Source organism: Protopterus annectens, chromosome 10.part0 (assembly GCF_019279795.1).
Source record: "Protopterus annectens isolate FY-2018-M chromosome 10.part0, PAN1.0, whole genome shotgun sequence".
Taxonomy (NCBI): domain Eukaryota; kingdom Metazoa; phylum Chordata; order Ceratodontiformes; family Protopteridae; genus Protopterus; species Protopterus annectens.
The window spans coordinates 742,491,950-742,514,078 of NC_056744.1; the positions used below are offsets into that span (position 1 = coordinate 742,491,950).

General features: G+C 39.8%; 1 protein-coding gene across 1 annotated transcript in view; it reads left to right on the plus strand.

Moving 5' to 3' along the window:
* The window catches only part of RAVER2 (ribonucleoprotein, PTB binding 2), a 2,410,893-nt gene that overhangs the window by 1,648,319 nt on the left and 740,445 nt on the right, over nucleotides 1-22,129 (plus strand). The window lies entirely within an intron of this gene.

Below are 22,129 nucleotides of genomic sequence, written 5' to 3' on the forward strand. Positions count from 1 at the left end.
TGAAAGCTGACTCACACTGGATGTGTTAAAAGAATGTGGATTATGGACAGGTGCCACCAGTTACATAATACATTCAGTGTCACTATACTGGATCCTTATGAACAAAAACAAAGCAGATCTGTGTGAACTGCCATAGCAGATCAAAATGGAAGTGGGAAATGGGAAGGTAGAAAGAAGGAAATCAGTAGATGAGAGAAAATTGATTCGACAATTGTTGCCTCTAACCTTTATACGTTAACTGCTGACTTAGAAGGCTTAATATTTACAAGGCAGCATGCATTTATATTTTCAATGTAACTTGTTTGGGAATACCCCAAACAAGGGAGTGTTTGTTAGCTAAATCTGTTAGCCCATGATTCACTTACACAAATAGAAAATAGGGCATCAACAGAATATTTTAACAGTAATAGAGAATGGTTAAGCATAATTAGAGTAACTACATTAGGATATCATTTCAGTCAACAGCATAATTTTGGCCTACAGCACCATAATTCAGAGCAATGCAGAAAATGGGGATAGATTTGAAAAAAAAACAGAAGAAAATTTTTAGGAAAGAAGAATATTAAGTGTAGCATAATAGAGCCAATGGTATAATGACTGGGATCTGATGAAGTCTATTGGACGAAAACGCAATATTGAATAAAGCGTTCATTTTTGTACTACAACCGGATTACAACTGAGGTCGTGCATTGAATTTTCCCACACTCCTTCTTTTCTTTTTACTGGTATAATGACTGGGATACTAATGTTAAAGAAGAAAAAATTCGGGAATTTCTGAGGAAGGGGAGATAATGTAAAAGTAAAACTAATCATGCCTCTCGTGTTGCCTCATATTTTTGGTCTGTTTCCTCATAAAATTTGTGGTTTTCTGACAACTCACTGAAGACTAAAGTCACTAAATAATGGAATACATGTGAGTTTCAGATTTTGTAGCCTCTAGTAAATGCACGCAGACACAAATTCTGTTATTCTAGCAACTTTCTAAGTTTATAAGACCCCTATTTATGGGCCTTTGTCCCCCCCACACATTATTTTACACTTTGTCTGTACTGCTTGCATTAAAAAGTTGAGAGGTATGAAACTAATATGTATGGATCCCCTTAAGAAGCTCGAAGTTTCAAAACTTTGAACTTTAGAAGGCAGAGACTATAAGACTGAAGTTTTGAAACTTTGAAAGTTTTGAATGGAGATCACTGTACTGCAAGGAAGGGATATTTACCATTTTCATCACTGTAGTGCAATATTGAAGTTGGTATATTTATTTAACAGGGGGTATGGGAGTGTAGGGGTGCTTGCCCCCCTGCAAAAACATAAAAAAAAAATGTTTTTATTTTTTTAGCTAGGTTTTTGAAGTTTCAAAACTTTGATCTTATGGTCTCGGCCTTTTGAAGTTCAAAGTTTTGAAACTTCGAGCTTCTGAAGTAGTTCCATATGTATGTATATATGTATTTTTTTTTCTTACCAGAGTATGAATACCATAGGCACCATTATGTTGACCCAAAAAGGATTAGATTGCTGGAAGGAATAGGTTCATAGGTTCATAGGTTAGTACTAAGCTAACTGCCCTTGCGAGCCATTTTAAGTTTAGCCAATTATTCCTTGTGAGATTCAGACCATGCACCTTCTGTTTGTAAGGCAAACACCTTAACCATTAGGCCACCCTCCCAACAATAAGTAAGAAGGAGCTAGGTCTGCAATTAACAAACATCATCAAGAAAAACATGAACCTAAGTTTCAGTATATGTAAATATGTAAAGATAAAGGAACATTATGGAGCTCAGTTTGACCTTCCTCTCATTAGAAAAAATTGGGATGAGGTATAAAAGATTAAAGAGATAGAAACGACCACATTACTGAATAGTATGTAGAGTTTCATTGAAGCTAATAGGATTCTGCTGGTGTGCACATGTGAGGTAAACAAGAATGTTATGAAAGGATAAGGTTTCAAACTAATCTCTTAAGGAAATGAGTCATATTTTAAGATATCTGAATATAACGACACTGTTTAACCTAAAAGGCAAAATTGTTTAGAGCAGTAAAAGAGGTAGGACATTATAAAATAAATACAATGCTATGATTCTCTAGTCAACTGTAATTCTTTCTTGACTGAAGTATTTAATGTGTATGGATGCTCTGGAAGTCATCATTAAGGTAAACATTTTGAATTATTAACTATAAAGTGTGCAAGGACTTTTCAGAAAGGGGTTTATCTATATTGATTAATGCCTGATCTGAGACGTTCCATAGATGTAATATACTTCTTTTTCAGCAACCAGTTAATTTTATTGTAACTCAGACTTTAGCATAAAGCATAATGACATGCCAAATTGCAGTTTAAAATTTAACACTGCTTAAATAAAGTGTAATTTTTGTCAGAGGCTGCTGCTCGCAGCACCTCTGTTGTTACAACTATACTGCCACATTCCTGAGCACTAAATGTAGTTCTGCTGTAATCACACAAACTTGGAGAAAAGGAAAAACAATTAATCTTTTCCCCATTCCTTCATGATGCATGATCTTAGGGATACCATAACACAACACTCACTACAAAGCCAAGATCAAAGATCTTGCCATTTAGAGTCAGTGAAACTGAATGTGACAAACAGTATTATTGTCTGACTTCCAAGATGGCTGCACATTGAGTAACAGTTTAATTCCAGCTCTCCCAGGGTGAAAACAGAAACTCAGAAAAGAGAGACAGTGAATTTGTCTTTTTGGGTAAATTTCAATTACTGGCTAGTAGTGCACTGCCTGGATGGCAGCAAAAAAGTAATTTAGATAACCTGAAAAAAAATCAACCACAAAAGTGAGGAGAAAGACTGGATGGGAAGACTCTTGCAGCTGTTCAGCAAAAAGCAGTTCAAGCTCCACCTTTGGCGCAAGGCATAACTTCAAGTAGTCTAGAGGAAAAATAAGTCAAGTATACTCATAGCTGATTAAATAAATGAAACAATGAAGGGGTATAGCAGCTCAAATAATAAGATGCTTCAAACAGATATTTACATGAACTGATAAAACTATAAAAATAAGAGGTCAAAATGAAGAAAAGTCCGGCTGAGTACAAGACTGCTCAAGAAGAGAAGTTTAAAAATGGTAGAATAAGAGGACAGACCACATATAGAAAACCTGAGATTTTCCATATTAATTTTATGAAAGCACAAATAAGCAACTGGACTGGTGTTTCACAGCAGGAGTTGTTAACTGAAAAGGTACATTGTGTGTATGGTCCTAACCCGGCCAAGAGAAAACAGCCAAGATGACTAATAGTGAAGATGCGATCTTACCAGCAGAAAGAGTTGATTCTTACAAAAGTGTGGCAGAAGAACAAAGTACTAAAAGTTGAAGACAGTAGATGTTTATGGAAAATGATTACTCACTGTACACCAGGCAGAAGAGGAGTAAATTTAGTCCAGCAGTCACTGAATGTTGAGAGGTATGACTGAGATTCAAGCTGTTCTATCCAGCTATGTTCATAATATTTTTTCCTAGAGGATCAAAGTCATTTTTGATGCAGAACATGCTAAGGAGGAAATACAAAAGTTTGTCCAATAAAATGTGAACTTTGAAACAGAAGGTGATTCTGCTTCTTATTTTCATAGAGAGATTTTGCCAGTGAAACCCTTTCCAGTGTTCCAAATAAAAATGCTTGAGATGTATTGAAAATCACAGCAGTTAACTAGAAGCACCAGGAGTGCATTGAAAATGAACCAGAGACTGGAGTTGTGAGATGGAGATTAATAGATAGAAAACCAACAACTCAAAAATTAATGAATAAATATCAGATTATACAGCATCAGTCACATTTGTGAGATATGACTACACAAGAAAACCTGGAAATATTGGACTTTTTTAACATTATTAAATTTGTAGGGGACTCCAAAGTTTATGCCCTACTTCATGTCATTAATGTTTGGAAGAATGTTAAGGAGAGGAAAAGAGGAAGGGAAGAGGTAACTGTAAGTAGAAGAATTTTTGTTCTTAACAGTATTTTTATAAAACATGACATATACTGCATGTTACTTAGTAAAGCATTTCAGTTATTTTTGTGTGTTATAGGAATACTAAAACAAACAGGTGCCCCTTTTTTCCTTCTTTCTTTCTTTCTTCTTGTTTAGTTTTAAGAAATGTAGACAAGGCAATGTAAAAAGACAAGAAAGCTTGGAGTAAAGCATGTTTAAGATAATAGGCTGTAATCTTGGGTTGTTGAGGTGAGAGGGTTGTAAAAGTATACAGATCATAATGTAAGTAAAATGTATATGCTTTCTCTTACGTTTGAATTTAGGACTGACTGGATTAAGGCCCTTGGCTTGCTCTAACAACAAATTGTAAGAGTAAGCAAGTAAATAAAAGAACACTGAATATTATGAAATTTTTTTTTTAGCAAATAAATGTTCACAGTGCAACATGAGTAACTTGTAGCTGAAGGCAGCAGTGTATCTGGTTCTCAATTTTTATGTGACAAACTGATAAGAGGGCAACAAAAACAGAATACATTTTTCTTTCAATTGCCAAAAGGTAGCATTTACTGAAAGCATTCAAGTTATTTTCTACATCTTGGAGAGGAATAAAGACAAGAAAAAAAACCAGCTCTTAGTGTAAGTAGAAGCACATGCTGTACCGTGCATCTGAATGTGGATAACCTTAATCATAGGTCAGGTTAAAGCCTATGAGTGTAGCTGTCAATTGGTGACAACTGCACCTTTTAGGAGGGTTAAACATCATTACTTGAAATGTACATAGTTTTGTGCATTATGTTAATAGGTTATGGGTGTGTTCTAGGGGTGTATTTGCTTTTTTTTTTTTTTTTTTTTTTTTTTTTGAGGATTTTATTTAAAATAAAAGCTTTGTAAGATGCAACATAGGTTGGCTGGATATGACAAGAAACAAAGATATGAAAATATTGATCTGCCAAACATTAGTGTATGTATATAATCTGAAAGTTAAAATTAGACAATTTAAAGAAAACGTTGTTATACATAACAGATGGAAATAATAACATCTTATCATGATGGCAACATTTTCCTTATTATATGAATGTGAATGGTCTCACAGGTATATATAAAAAAAGAAAGAGTAGTGAACAATATTAAGAAAGGCAGAGTGCAAATAGCTATACTACAGGAGACACATTTGGAAAGAACTGAGCATGTAAATTTGATAAAGAAACAATTTCAGAATGGTTATCCAGCAGAATATCTGGGACAAAGCAAATGGGGAGTACTTATATTAATTGCAAGAGGAGCTCCAATGGTGATAGAAGAGGAAAAAATGTAATGACAGTAGATTTGCAGTACTGAGGGGATACTGGCAAGGGAGGAGGATTATGCTGACATGTATTCAGATTTCATCTAAAACTGGTACAATGGAGCTTAAGAAAATTCTGGGAGAAATAATCATCTTTCAGGAGGGAATATTACTTATAGGTGGGAACTGGAATTTGATTTGCAACAGTGAGGATGTATTGCATGGGCTAGAAGGGAAAATATAACAAAAGAGGGTAGAATTCGAAGACATTTATGAAAATATTTAGTATGGAAGATGTGAGTTGGTAGAACATCATAGAGAATTTACATATTATTCTCCAAGGTACAAAAACTGGCTAGACAGAAATTATATTTCACAAGAAAATGGGTATTTAATTGAAAGTTTTGATTAAAATCCAAAAACTGTTTCAGATCACACACCAAGAATAACTAAAATAATAAATACATGGTAATTAAATAAAAATAAGCTACCTGTGCTTCTCCACCTATCTGTTAAACAGAAAAGAATTTAAGGAAGGTGTAGTGAAAATTATTCTGGAGTTATTAGGGAAGATAGAAATTTCTTCAGAAAATATAACTAGGGAGACAGATAAAATGAAAGTGGAGTTTAAAAACAGGGTAGAAATAAAAGAAAAAGAGATATGGTTTAAAAAGCATCAAAATTTATTTAGAAAGACTGACAAATGTTAAAGTATTACAGAATAGGGGAATTTAATAGAAGAAGAAGTGCTAAAGAGAAAATAAGGGACTACCTGGATAGCATGAATGAGTTTAGAAAAATTGCTGGTAAGCAACTGCTTTTTGATAATCACAAAAGTTTTGAGAACAATAACTCAGGCAACAGAAAGTAGAAAAGGTTATTGCCAAGCTTAGGGAGCCTATAACAAGTAAAATGACCAGAGATCCTATAGAGGTATTAAAAATATTTTGAAAATTTTATGAAAATCTATATAAAGCAGAGAAATGTAAAAATCAAGGAAGTGTACAAATGTAAATATTTATGGAAGAATTAAATATGCCAAGGTTAGAAGTAGATTAGGCTCAATTTCTAACAGTTAGGATAGGAGGAGATGGTGTAAAAATGGTGATGTATAACCAATTCACAGGAAAGTCTCCAGGAATAGATGGCACTCCTTTGGAAGTATGGAAGCTTGGAAAGGAGAAAGTGGTAAAGATCTGGAGTGTTTTGTTTAACAGCATTTTAAAAAGAGGAGAAGCACCAATATCCTGGAAGAAAGCTTTGGTGGCTGTAATATCTAAAGATCACAAAGACCTCTCAGATCCAACTTCATAGAGGTGCATTTTGATTCTATAGCATGATTATAAAATGTTTACGTCTATAATGGATAAAAGAATGGCAAACATGCTGCCAAAATTGATAGATATGGATCAGTGTGGTTTTATGGATCGAGGCAAACATTTGACAACATTAATAGAACAATGATGATCCTTAGAGAACCATAATGTAAGAAAATACCACTGCTGTCAATGGGTCTTAATTCAGAGAAAGCAATCAACAGTGTAAGCTGGGATTTTATGAGTAGGGCAATGGAAGCATTTGAATTCCCTGACACAATAATAAGATTAATTAGGAGTCTGTGTGAGGGATGAGAGATGAATATTAAAGTTGGGGGGCTCTGATAAGTTCTCCTTGAACAGAGGAACTAGGCAGGGGTGTCTTCTTTGCCCTTTGTTATTTCTGTTATATTTAGAGCCATTGGGAAAGAAAATAAGGGAACTCAGAAATTCAAGGAAATAATCAGTTTGGTAATCAAGAAAAGTTGCCTTTATTTGCAGATAATATTATTTTGTACCTAATAAAACCAGAAAAGGACATTTTAGTGTTGTGGAACCTTCTGAGACAGTTTCAAGTCTTTTCAGGATATACAACTAATGAAAATAAAACAAAGGCAATGGTTGTAAACTATATAACCACACACAAATAGGTTCAGCAATACCCATGCTTATGGGGACATGATAAAATGAAGTGCGTAGGAGTATGGGTTAAAAATGATTCTGTTATGGTAGATAAGGATATGTGGGAAGAGAATAAACAAAAGATAATACAGAAACTGAGAAAATGGAAGCTCTGTTTTATGAGTATGGATAGCAGGGTCCCTATCAGTTGATTGTGACAAGATCATATGATTGAGTTTTTGAAAACTCAAAACTTTTGAATGGAGTTCACAGTATGGTGAGGACTAGAAAATGTACCCTTTTCCTCACTGTAGTGCAATCTCTGAGTTAGTATATAAAATTTGCAAGGAGTGTGGGGGCATGTGTGTGTATGTATGTGTGTGTATATATATATATATATATATATATATATATATATATATATATATATTTTTTTTTTTTTTTTTGAGTTTTCAGAAACTCGATCTTATGGTCTCTGAATTTGTTCAAGTTTCCGAAAAGTCAATCATCTGCCATAAACCTGGATAGCAAGATACAAGCAGTCAAAGTATTTTTAGCCCCTTACTATTATATATAGGTCAGGCATATTTTTATCAACCAGAGGAGAAGTGCGAAGGGAAAAGGACAAAAGTCAAGTGGGATAGATCGATCCTTCCAAAAGAACAAAGTGGCTTGGGATTACCTGATTTGAAATTGTATTTCAGAGCTACACAGTTAAAGCTCCTATACATAATAGTAGCTGAAAGCTATAATTCAAAGTGGAAATGAATGATGAAACAGGAGGAAGCTCGCGAAATAAGGAGATTCTTGGATTTTAGATCAGCTACTTAAGGAGAATAACAATATTCATACAGAATATTATATTCGTAAAGTAGCAGAAAGTGTTCTAAGACCTAAGCCAAAAAAGGAATGGAGAAAGGAGATTCTGCCAATAGGGATGACTGCAAGTAGGTCTACTGAGAATAGGTAATTTGCTGGAGAAAACTGTCAAAAGAGCTAAGATACTGGCAGCAAATAATTAGAGACGGAAAAGTAATGGAATGGGAAAGAGCAGTAAGAATACATTTGGACTGCAGGCTAGAAACTGCCTTCCCTGTCAAGGATTGATGTCAGAGTATAAGCAAAGGTAAAGGAATAGGGGGATCCTAAGTGAAAACCTAGCACTGGTAGAGTTTTCAGTGGAATCTAGAGCAGAAGATTCTGATAAAAATATGAGTTATTAGTAGGGCATATAAAATATTGAATGATAACTATAGGATTCAATCAGAGGAGGCTAGAAAGGATTGGGAAAAAAGACTGGGTAAGCAATTCACAAAAAAACAATTGGAAGATATATTTAAGGTTGCCAAATATGCAAAAAAAAAACTCTAGAAGATTTAGGATTTTTGCTTCAAAGTGTTTGCATAGGTATTTTTAAATCCCAAACAGACTCCAAAAAATGTTTCCTCAGGTAGGTTGCAAATGTTGAAGGTGTAATGGGAAAGAAGAGATAACTGGGAACATATTTTTAGGAGTTTACTGAGTTGCCAAACTTTAAAAATGCACTGCATATTACTTGTCAGAAATACTGGAGGAACAAATTGGTGTAGCTCAGCAAATTATTTTGAGCTGTGATACAAATCTGAATTGTGCAGATACACTAAGGCCTTGCTGAGTTTACTTCTGGTGGCTGAGAAAAAAGCTCTTACTAGAAAAAGGAAATCAAAGTCTAAACCAACCATATTAGAAATAGTGAATGTAGTAACAGAGATAAAAGAACTGGAAGTAGGATCTTTAGAAACGTGTAAGAGCAAATTACATAGAGAAAATGAGCATTGTGGGAACCATACATGCAGAGTTTTTTATGTAGAATGAGGTTTAAGGGAATTGAATAAGCAGTGTAATGTTCAATTGGCAATGACTGTATAGAAAATTGTGATGTATAATGTTTGCAACTGAAATATGTCAATATGGTTTGTTTTCATTTTTTATAAATTATGATTATCTATGTCATAAGTGATAATTCAAAAAACGTTTTTTGTTTAAAAAACATTATTTTCCGAAGCTAAGCACAGAAATGCAAAGCAATATATATTTGCCTCCAAAATGAGGTCTTTGCTCCTCCTCTTGTGTAATCCACATGTGATCTATTAATATGATGCAGACCCTATCAAACAGTCCATACTGATCCTTGCAACCCCATCTACCAAGAAAAAGACAGAAACGTATTTTTTCTGAATACATTTCTTCAGTACAGATTATTGACTATATGTAGGAAGTATGGACATTTCAGTCATGTTGCTTCTAATAGGTGAATAGTGGATCAGCTCATACCACTGAAATGCCCAGATTTTTGCCTCATATTTTTGCCCTGTCCTCTGTAAAATTGTTGATTTTCTAATAATGACAGAAATTAGGGTTTCATACTTTTTTCAGATAATGCTTGTTCATGCAAAATATGTTGTTCTGTCAACTTTTTATCTGAATTAAACTGATATTTAAAGATTGTCCCTGATTTTGGGCCTTTGTTGGCCTTGTTCAGAATTCTTTAGCAAAGAAGTTGAGAAGTTTGTCTGATGAACAAACCTTACAATTAAAAAATAAATAAATAAATGACTAAACATTTATCCTTTTTTACCCCAGTTATACTATCTAAAACACATTCTCATTTTAAGTCTTTGGTCAGTTCTTCAATCTTCATCAGGACTCCTCACTTAAGTTTTCTGTCAATATATTTATCTCTAGGCAAAGACATTTTTATACCTCTTAGCCTGTTTTCCCTCATCCTGCAAAGTAGACTATATGGATTTGTACTTTGTTATTCCTCATTCTCATTCTGACCCCCTTTGGTCACCTCAATGTTTCTTCCAGAATGGACCAGTCACTGCCTTCTGTTCTATAGCATTGCCTTTACTGGGCCAGTGATGTGCCACACAAAGCACAAGGCCCATGAAACTACAAAATACTGGATTCCAGGGTATTTGAATTAATGGGGACAGTGTCTACTTATTAGGAAGCATTATTTTTATCTATATAACTGCTAATCAGTTAAGTGTGTCATACATTCACTGGCCCCTTTCAGCCTTACCTTGGACCACAAAGTCAAAGATAAATAGAACTGATGCAGAGAGAGTTTAGAGTACTGAATGTGCAGTTTGTCTAAAGTAACCAAATCCTCTCCTGAACTTTAATGGCAGTTACCTGAGCTTAGCTCATACCCATAGTGGAGGTCCTCTGACTAACACCCATTATTAAAGGATCATTAGCACAACACCTGGAAATATCAGTGCTCCACATAAAAGAGGAACAAGAAAAAAAAGTTACATGTAAAACAACAGTTTCTCCTCTGTACATAAACTCTTGCTGGGTCTACTTTACATGGTCGACTTTTCAGAAAGTCGACTTTCATATGGCCGAGACCATATGATTGAATTTCAAAAAGCTGACCATGTAAAATAAACACAAAACACACAACAAACACTTACCTTTCAAGTGTTAGCAGGGGGGCAAGCCCCCCTGCACCCCGTGGGGGGCTCCATCCCCCACACCCCCCGTAACATAAATAGACTAACTCCAAGATCACACTACAGTCCGGAAGAAGAAATTTTACCATTCCGCACTGTACGGAGATAGCGGTTCCCCATGGTCGGCTTTTCAAAAGTTGATCATATGGCCTCGGCCATATGAAAGTCGACTTTCTGAAAAGTCGACCTTGTGAAGAGGACCCACTCTTGCTTGCCTAGCTTTCTGGATCATAAGCTATCAGCGTGTTAAAAGTCATCATGAAAAGTATCTCATCCTGTAATATTACTGGGGCTATTGCCAATTTCTTCACTGAATACAGTGCTTTATTGATAAGTGGACTCAGGGAATGCATAATTTAATTAAGTTTTCCAATGATCTGTAAAGTGACAGCATCTAATTTGATTCTGCTAGTAAATCTCTGCCTTGTGAAGGTTGTCTTTTGTTTATTTCTTTCAATGCAAAGTTTGCATTTTGGGTTACATTTCTAATGATTACAATTCTACACTATATAGTCCTCTTCATTGTTTGCATTACCATATATCAGCCAGTAAGACTTTTCAGCATACTCCTCACATGCATTTTACACATACTCTCTTCTACATTACTGTGAATTCTATCAATCAGTCATACCTCTCAACATGTAAGGATTAAACATCATAGCTTAAAAATCTTAGCAGAGGGTCAAAAAGAGGGGCACTCTTATCAGAATAGAAGATCTTGAATTTTGGCTTTATGGTCCAAGTATTTATGGATCTTAGCAAGTGACTGTTTTTGTTATTCAATGCAAATAGCTTGGCCTGAATCACCATTTATGTTATAAAGAGACACTTTCTGAACTGATTCTGCCCAAGATGTTTGCATTGAACCACAAAAGCAATCACTTGCTATGATCCAGAAACACAAAAAAGGCACACTATATAAAGTACAAAGGCCAAAAATACTGGATATATTTTTAAATATTACTCTACTTCACTTAAAATGCAATTATAGAATGATAGATTTTACATCAACATGCATATTCTGAATAAGACATGTGAAACTGTAATTTGTCTGGCATTATTAACTGATTGTAATCTGGGAGTTACTTGAAAATTAAAAATGTTGGAAGGGACAAAACAAAATCAGTGTTCTGCAAAATCATGGACAAATGAGTGATATGTATTACACTTTGCTTTTAGGCAAGAAGTGATAAAATAACATAATATATCATTTCTGTGGCTGCTCTGGCAGGTAAATTAAGTTTCATAACTAAGAGTACTTTAGTTTTTGCTGTTTTGGCATTGTTAGGTAATCTCAGTTCTACCTACTGATGTTAGTAAAGCATTACCTTACTGTGGTAACTTACAATTAAGTCAGAGAAGCTGATGTAAGTTGCCATGCTGCGTATTATGCTTTGCCAAAAATAGCTTTATTAATTAAATTATTATTAATGAATGTCTTTGAAGCTGTTGTTTTGAATCATACTTCACAATTAAGTGTTAGCATAGCAGCTTGGCTAAGAATGAGAACAAATAAAGCAATATGTGTACATTTAATGTCAAACAAGAGACTAGACAGACTTAAAATAGCTTTGGTTTAAAAAATACTGAAATAAAGTATTAAAGGTAGAGTTGCTTGTACATAGAAAGGAGGTCTGACTCTTTATATAGCTCCTTAGCCAGGGTGTTGTGACACCCTATTTATTACCCTTAGGTTTGTTTCCTGTTCAACAGATATTCTACATGTTTCACTGTTGCAGTCCTGACTTTTCTGATTTCCTGCCCTGAAAGCCCTTGGCGACCCGACTACCAGAGAAAATTCTTTCCTCTTCCTAAGGCTAATGGATGCCCTAACTGATGTCAGTACGCTTGTGTATATAGGGAGCCAGCCTATGTCATGAAATGAGTCTTTTCTTGCCATTGGAGCCCAAAGCAGTGTTTCAGTGTGCCAGTCGATCCTCACCAGAGAGAAGTTGTCGGAAAGATAAGTACCCCATTGGGGAACCACTTCTTTTGCTTTAAACATTTGGCAGATAAAGTAAATAATTGTCTCTGCTGAGGTAAGCAAATCCCACACAGAGACTTCCATTCACTTTGTGTCACCTGTTTAGGCTCGAATAATGACGTCCCTCATTGCCATTTTTGTGCCTGCTTTAACTCTAGGATGATCAGATAAAAGGCAGAGAGTTTAGCTAAATTCTTTAGTCTTGAATCTTCTTATCAGCATCCACTGGCATCCACCAGTCATTCAGAGGCTGAGCAGCCTGGGCATAAGAGGAAATAAGATGAGACTCAAGCTTAGACCCTCGGATGAAAAACATTCTCCATCTGTCTCTCCTTCTAGACTTGTGATTGTTGAAGAAGGTGAAGCACTTTTGCAGCCCCCTTCTGTTCCTGAGGTGGTGGCACAGGCCTCTGTTAAGACCCATTCAAAGTCTCTCATGCCACTGGGTCTCTCTACTTCTGCACAGACCCTTGCTTTCAGCTCTTTGGTCAGGTCCCAGGCCACTCTGCAGTCCTTGACTTCTGAAGAGTGACATTACTTTGTGGCTTCAGCTTACACTGGTTCATCTTTCTTCAAGAGAGACAGGCATCAAGATGTCAGACTTCCCTAGGTCTGAGACCAAAGCGACTCCTACGAAAAAGTGCTGCTACAGGGCCTTCACTTAGGCCTACTGGCTCCCTTTCTCAGGGATACCAATAGGACTTAGTTAGACTAGCTGAAGACCTGGGTCTGTATTGGGACGTCGAAGGTTGAAAAGAGTGAACGCTCTTACATCTAACCCTGATAACCGAAACCACAGAATGTTGAATGGATGGAACACCAATTTTTTTTTCCCAGGGAAAACATCGCTAGGCCATTGCCGGGACTTTGCCATTACCTCCACTGTGGTGCGATCTCGGAGTTGGTATATTTAAATAGGGGGGTGGGGGTGAAGCCCCCCACTTTATTTTGTTGGTGGATTTTTTTTTTTTTTGGAGCAGGCATCTCATATGTTCAACATTGTGTGGTTTTGGTTATTAGGAGTCAATGTAAGAGTGCTCGCTCTTTTCAAAGTTCGACTATCTAATATAGACCCGAAGACCTGATCTTCATAGTTAGGCCTAGACAAGCACCCAGGGATAACTCCCCAGGTAAAAGGAAAAGGGATCATACTTCTGAAGCTTTCCCAGATCCTACTAAATCTCTGCAGGATTCAGACCTAGAGGGGTCTGGTTCTGAAGAAGGACCCTCCCTCAATTCTTTTGAGGATTCAGATTCAGAGGAGACTCTGTCCTCTGCTTCTGCTACAGAGGATATTGCCTTTAGAAAGACTCTCCATGCTATGAGGGAACATTTCTAGTGGGAAGCGAATACCCTCAGTCAAAAAAGAGAATTAGGGAGTTCCTGGATCTACCAGAGTACAAGTATTTTGCTATTCCACCAATTTTAGAGGTGGTTAAGGATGTTTTCCAGGATTCCTCCTTGAATCCTGACTCTCTTCCCCCACCCCTCATAAACCAGACAGGTTTTATAAGGTACAGGACTCCCATAAATACCTTTTCAAAAATTCATCTGGTGATCCAGAGGTGGTCACCCCAGGACCCAAACGAGCTAGAGCCAGTTCCTCTTGAAACCCTTTACCTATGGATGAAGAAATAAGGGCCCTTGACAGGTTTGGGAAGAAGGTATGTACATCAGTCACCCTTACCCAGAGGCAGACGGAGGAAATGTACCAGCTTCAGAGACCCAGGTAGTTCACCTCAGAAACTTCCAGGCAAGGGAATTCTAAGCCACAGGCTTCTGCCAGAGAGCAACAATGACTCAGTTACCCCCACCCTCACAAGACTAAAGGGAAGGCTGTCTTTGTTTGTTCAAACAAAACTGGGCTCACATCACTTTAGACACATGGGATGTTCTTCATGTTTCACTGTTGCAGTCATCACATTTGGGTTATCCCTGCCAGGCTAGCCCTCGGCCAGCCTGAATACCAGAGACTTAGTATTTCTGCGTCGGTTGCTGTGGCTTGAGGACTGACATCAGGTTGTCAGTGGTATAAAGTAAGGCAGCCGATGCCATTACATCAGTCTTTCTTGGCATGGAGCTAGAAGCAGAAGCAGTTTGCATGAGTGCTGGTCGGCCGCTACCTGAGTTTTCATTTCCTAACTGAAGCTGAAGTCTTCTAAAGCTAAGTACCCTGTTGAGGATCCTTTTTTCTTGAACTAACCGATGTCAGAAAAAGTTAATAATTGTCTCGTCTATAGAAAGCAAATACCACACAGAGACTTCCACTCTTACTGGCATCACTTGTCTAGGCCCAGACCACAACGTCCCCCATTGTCGCTTCTGTGCTTTGTTTAACACCAGAACTATCCGTCATCGGGCCCTTATTGTAGCCAGATATTTTTGTTTACAGTCCTCAAATTCCGATATGGTTTTGGTAAGCCATCCAACAGCAGATCTTCAAAAAAAAAGTAAAGCTAAAGACAGAGACAGACTGCACAGGTCCAAACCTACCAACAATGCTTTTGTTAAGCTAGTCGTCTGTCCTCCGGTACTCAGTGAGGCACTTTCGCAGCCCCTGATGCCCGCTTCACTTGATTCACAGGTTGCTACTGAAACGCTTTTGGAGTCCGGTATGCCTCAAAAATCTTCTTTGTCGAAGGATCCTGTGGTCATCTCTACGTTGGATGGGTCGGGAGCCGCTGAGCAAGCACCGGCTTCTGAGGAAGTCCTTTGCACCACCGAATCTTGACACAAACCGAAGTCTTCTTTCGTGACTGCTATTCTTTCGAAAACAACTGAGTTCCTTAGGCCCAGAGTTCAAACCACACCCAAGAAACTGACTACCCACTCTCAGGCAGCTGCTACCTTGCCTCAGTCTCAAATGCTTAAAATGGCAGAAGACCGTATCATGCTGATCAGAGGAAGCCAAGCTACCCCCTCAAAAAGGAAAAGTGATCTGTCCCCAGTAGTTTTATCTGAACAAGAGTTAGATGAATCTGATACATCTGACGATGAAGACATGCAACCCCTCTCCACTTATGAGGATTCTGATGCAGAGGACTCCATTCCTTCAGCCTCTCCCCCAGAGGATTTTTCCTTTGGGGAAACCCTGCATACTTTAAGGGAGCATTTCCAAATGGAGAGTCAGGAGTACCCTCAGTCTAAAAAAAGACTCAGGAATTCCTAGACCTTCCGCAACACAGACCCTTGGCCATCCCCCCAGTCGTGGATGTGGTGGATGATGTTTTCCTTAAATCCAGCTTGACTCCTGAGACCCTACCTCCTGCTCCCAGAAAACCAGACAGGTACTACAGAGTCCCTGACTCACACAAATATATTTTTAAAATCCTACAGCTGACCCTGAGGTTATTTCTCAAGGGCCTAAAGGGATTAAAGCAACCTCTGCTAAGAATCCCACCCCTCAGACAGGGATTCCTGAACATTGGACAGATGAGGTAAAAAAGTATGCACCTCAGCTGCTCTTGCTATCAGGGCACTAAAGTGTCAGTTCCATATGCTTAAACATACTTTGAAACTCCCTAAACAAAGATAACTTATTTGACACTAAGGCAGAAGAGGCCTTAAAAAAGATGGAAGAAAAAGCAAAATCTATGCAAACAGTTAAAGATTTCTTACTGGTCCAGCCCCCTAGGTTCAGCACGCATTGTCCCTCCATGCACTGGTCCTTTCCTGCTCCGAGTAAACAGACCCAGCCTAGACCCCGTGGAAGCAGACCCCCCAGACAGCAGCCTCAGGGAATGCAGAGATCTAAGCAGTCATCTACCTCCACTTCAAAACCAGGGAGTTCTAAGCCACCCTCTTATGGTAAGAACTCACAATGACTCATCTTCGCCCGACCTCCCCTCTGCCCACCTTCATTTGCCCCTAGGAGAAAAACTCTCCTTTCACTCAAGCACCTGGGCCACCATTACCAAGGACCAATGGGTTCTGAACATTGTGTCTGAGGGATACAAATTATCCTTCCAAACCCTTCCAACCCCAAAAGGGTTCCCAGATATACTACCAAATCAGTGGGCAGAGGCTCAAAAGCAAATCCAGTCCCTGCTCCGTTTGAGGGCAGTAGAGCATGTTCCTGCAGAAGGCTTCTACTCTAGAATTTTTCTTGTGCCCAGAAAAGAGGGAATCTGGCACTCCATCCTCAATCTATCCATTCTAAACACCTTCCTGGTGATCCCAAAATTCAAAATGCTCACCCTCCAGCAGCTGGTACCCATGTTCTCCAAGGACACCTGGCTAGCCACCCTGGATCTAAAAAGGCCTACCTCCACATTCCTATCAGGGAATCATGCAGAAAATATCTCCGCTTCAGGGCAGGATCTCAACACTTTCAGTTCTCTGCACTTCCCTTTGGCTTATCCACTGCTCCCAGAGTTTTCACAAAATGCCTGGCTCCAGCCATTGCCTTTTACAGACAAAGAAATATTCAAATTTACCCCTACTTAGACAACTGCTTTATTCAGGCAGACAGCCAGGAAAAGCTGTTCAAGCACCTGACTTTTGTAAAGAACCTACTAACCTCCCTAGGGTACACAATCAATGAAAAGAAATCAAAGCAGGTGCCCACCCAAAGGATAATCTTCCTGGGAGCAAGTCTGGACACAGCATCCCAGATGGCATACCTTACACCAGAGAAACAAATTTTCCTGTCAGCCTACTTCTCTCAACTGGCCACCAGGCCCCAGCTTTCTGCAAGGAAAATCCTGCAAGTTCTGGGGTTCATGGCATCTTGCATACTCCTCATTCCATATGCCAGACTGCATATGAGGAAACTTCAATGGTACCAAAAGAGCCTTTGGTGTTAACACTCTCAAAACCTGGAAACTCTTCAACCTATAATTCCTTGCCTCAGAAAATATTTTTTTTCGTGAGCAACAGCATGCTCCCACAACAATGGACTGCCCTTCTCCCCACATCCCACCGCCAGACCCTAACCACAGACACATCAGACTATGCTTGGGGTGCACACCTGGATGGCAGGTGCATACAGAGTCAATGTAGACCACAGCAAATCCCCCTGCACATCAGTCTAAAAGAGATGATGGCTGTGCAGCATGCTTTGATAGCTTTTAAACCCATTCTGTCTCCAGGGGTTATCCTGATTAAAGCAGACAACACCACTGTGATGTGGTACATCAACAAGCAGGGAGGGACTCACTCCTACCCTCTGTGCAGGCTGGCCATGACCCTTTGGCTCACAGCCTCTTATATGCAACTACACGTGTTAGCACAATACCTCCCAGGCTCTTTCAACTCCCTGGCAGACCAATTAAACAGAAACCTTCTGGATACACATGAGTGACAGCTCAACAGAAGTACCGTCACCCTAATAACTCAGAAATGGGGAACCCCAAAGGTTGACCTCTTTGCCTCCCACACCAACCATCAGCTCAGCAAAGTCTGCACAAGGGAGTATCACTGCAAAGCTTGGAAAGTGGATGCCCTGTCCTTCCCCTGGGTCAACCTCTCAGTCTATGCCTTTCCTCCCCTTCCTCTTATTCCCAGGGTACTGCTCAAAATAAGGGAGGAAAAACCAAGGACCATTCTTATATCTCCAGACTAGCCCCGACAGCACTGGTACCCCTTGCTGCACAGCCTGTCCCTGCTGCCTCCATGGCATCTACCTCAGATTCCAAACCTACTAACCCAGAGGGAAGGGGAATTCATGCATCCCAGTTGCAGACACTCAGTTTAGCAGCTTGGTTTATTCTCTAACCACGAACCAATCTGCCATCCTCAGTAAACAGGTTCTGGATGTTATCCATGAGGCCAGATGCCCTAGCACCAGAAAGTCTTATGCAGATAAATGGAAAAGATTCTGCACCTGGACTCAGGCTAAGTGGGCAATGCGGCACAGCCCTCCACCCCTCTCATCCTGGATTACTTAGCTGACCTACTACACAGTGGTCTGTCTTTCTCCTCTATAAAACTTCATGCTTCTGCTATTTCTGCTCACTTTCCCACTGAGCAGCCACATTTCTCATACCCTTTGATCAAACAGTCCCTCAGAGGGGCTAGCAATTTGAGGCCCCCCAGAAGGGCACAAACACCAGCTTGGGACCTTAACTTTGTCTTGGAAAAGCTCACCCTGCCTACTTTCGAACCAGCTTCTTGTGCAGAGGTAAATTTCTCACCATCCAGATTGGGTGTCCATCAGAAATAACCCATCCTTTATGCCCAAGGTGGTGTCCAATGTGGCTCTCAACCAATCCATTCATTTGCCCACCTTCTTTCCTAATCCCAAGAACAAGGGGGAAATGATTCTTCACTCTCTAGATGTGCACAGACAGCTCAGATACTGTCTGGACAAGACTAAGTCCTTCAGAAAGTCTGATCAATTGCTGGTTAGCTTTGCTACAGGGGCAGAAGGCAAAGCCATCTCCAAGCCAACCATTTTCATATGGATAGCACACTGCATCCATTTCTGCTACAAACAGCATGGTAAGCCTCCTCCAAGGGGGTCAGGACACACTCCACCAGAGCAGCCGCCACCTCTGCAGCTTTCCTCAGAGGAGTCCCCATCAGGGACATCCTGGAGACTGCCACCTGGACATCTGTTCACGCTTTCACCAAGCATTACCACCTGCCTCTCTTCTCCAAATCCAGGGCAGGGTTTGCCTCTGCAGTCTTCCAGGGCATTCTAGCCAGCCCCTAGCTTCCTTGACTGCCTCTACACATTTCCTCAGTTTTGGGAATCTACCCAAATGTGATGACTGCAACAGTGAAACACTAAGAACATAGTACAGTTGTGTACACTTACCATAAATGTAGATGTTCGAGTGTATTAACTGTTGCTGTCTTGGTTTCCCTTCCTCCATCCCCCTTTTTTTCTCTTTCTCCTTTGGTTACCTTTCTTCCTTGTTGTTCCCCTTTCCTTATAAGGGACATATTGGTATTTATTTTCCACTGGTGGGGTTCTTCCACCAGTACATGGCCTCCTACTTTGGGGGCTCCTGACAGGTTAGGGCAAGAAAAACTGATGTAATAGCATCTGCTGCCTTACTTTATACCACTGATGACCTGATGTCAGTCCTCAAGTGACAGCAACCGACACAGAAATACTAAGTCTCTGGTATTCAGGCCAGCCGAGGGCTACCCTGGTAGGATAACCCAAATGTGATGACTGCAACAGTGAATACACTCAAACAGCTACATTTATGGTAAGTGTACACAACTGTACTTTCTAGATATTATTTCAAATGGTTACAAGGTCACTTTCAAAGAGCCTTTAAAATACTCAGGCAATCCAGATATTCCTCAGAATCAAAAAACAGAGGTCCTTTCTCAAATCCAAATTTTGTATTCTCAGTTCTAGAACATCAAAAAGGGAAAACATTCTACTCCAGACTATTCCTGGTTCCCAGAAAAGAAGGCTGTTGGCATCCTGTCTTAGACCTGTCCAGCCTCAATCAGTTTCTCCTGGTTCCAAAATTCAAAATGCTGACTCTTCAAAAACTTCTGCCCATGTTAGCCCCACAGGCCTTTATGGCTTCTCTGGATCTAAAAGATGACTACCTGCACATCCCAATTCAAGAGTCACGCAGAAGCTTTCTTCTCTTCAGAGCATGTTTCAGTCACTATCAATTTTCAGCACTGCCCTTTGGCTTATCTACTGCTGCAAGGGTTTTCACCAAGTGCTTAATCCCTGCAGTTGCCTTCTACAGGACCAGAGGGATCAAAATATACCCCTGCCTGGATAAATGCCTGATACAGGCCACAAATCTATCAACATTTTACAAGTATGTGAAGTTTACCAAGACCTCCTCTTTTCCCTGGGCTTCACAATAAATTTGCAAAAATCCAGCACTGTTCCAACCAACAGGATAGTCTTCCTGGGGCACTCCTGGACTTTTTATTTCAAAAAGTCTTCCTTGCCCCAGACAAGGTCTCCTTTTTGACTCACTTCTTTCAAAGTATCCAGCAGAAATAATGCATCTCAGCCAAATAGTTTCTCCGAGCACTGGGATACATGACATCTTGTATCCTCATAGTTCCTTTGACCGTGCTGCATATGAGGAAACTGCAGTGGTAGCTCAAAAATGTATGGTGCCAGCACTCTCAGTCATGATGGCCTATATGCAGCTGATCCCTTGTCTCAAGGAGTTTGTATGGTGGATACAGGCTTGTGGCTAAAATCAGGGCCTTCCATACAGATTCACTCCCCAGGGCCAAACTCTCCTGTAGATGCCTCAGAGACAGCCTAGGAGGCTCACTTTCAACACCTCCAATCCAAAGGGAAGTGGGAGGTTCAGTTCAAGGACAGGCACATAAACTGAAAAGAGCTTAGGGCAGTGCAAAAAGACCTGATAGCTTTCAAGGAAAAATGGGAACCAGTGGTCTTGTTAGTCAAAATAGACAACACCACAGTTATGTGGTACATAAACAGGCAGGTTGCCACCTATTCTTACCCTTTATGCTGCCTAGTGATGTAAGTTTGGGAAACTGCTCACTCTCTAGGGTTGCACCTTCTGGCACAATACCTTCCAGGGGCTCAAAATACTCTAGCAAATCATCTCAGCAGAAATTTGATGGACACCCATGAATGGTGTCTGCATCAGGGAATATTTTGCAGCATGGCCCAGAGACATGAGTCCCAGAGGTAGACCTCTTCACCATCAAGGAAAATGCACAATTGGAAAGATTATATTCCTGGATCAAACAAGTCAGCCTGGAGAACAGATTCTCTCTCTCCTTTCTTTGGACTCATCTCTTCATTTATGCATTCCCTCCCTTACCCCTACTTCCTTGAGTGCTTCTAAAGGTAAGAGAAGATAGTCCAAGGGCAATTCTGATAGCCACAGACTGGCCCAGGCAGCACTGGTATCCTCTCTTTCTTGAACTAACCAAACAGATTGCATGGCTGCTGCCTCAGAGAGTCGACCTTCTCACTAAGGACAATGGAAGGATTGGACATCCCAGCCTGCAGATGCCCAGCCTTTCTGCTTGACTAATTCCACACCATCCAGGAGCAAGCTCACCCTAAGCAAACAGGTTCAGGACATTCTCAAGGAACTGAGAAGGCCTAGCACTAGGAAATCATACTCAGCTAAGTGGAAAAGATCTTCCATCGGGAGCCAGCAGCAGCACCACAATCCTGATTCAGCGCAGACTGATACCACTCTACATTACCTGGCTAGTCTGGTTGATAAAGGCTTTTCCTACTCCTCCATTAAAATTCATACATCTTCCATTTCAGTCCATATATCCAATCTTCCTCGTGTCTTTTCCCATCCCCTGTTAAGACAATTTGTTAGGGGAGTCATCGATATCAGACTGCCCAGGAGGCAACCTACCCCTCCGTGGGAGCTTAACTTTGTTCTGAAAAAACTGAGTCTGCCTCCATTTGAACCTGCAGCATCTGCCCCACTAAAGTTTTGAACTTGGAAAACTGTCTTGCTGCTGGCATTCACCTCAGCTAGGAGGGTCTCTGAACTGCAAGCTCTCATGACGGTGGAACTATT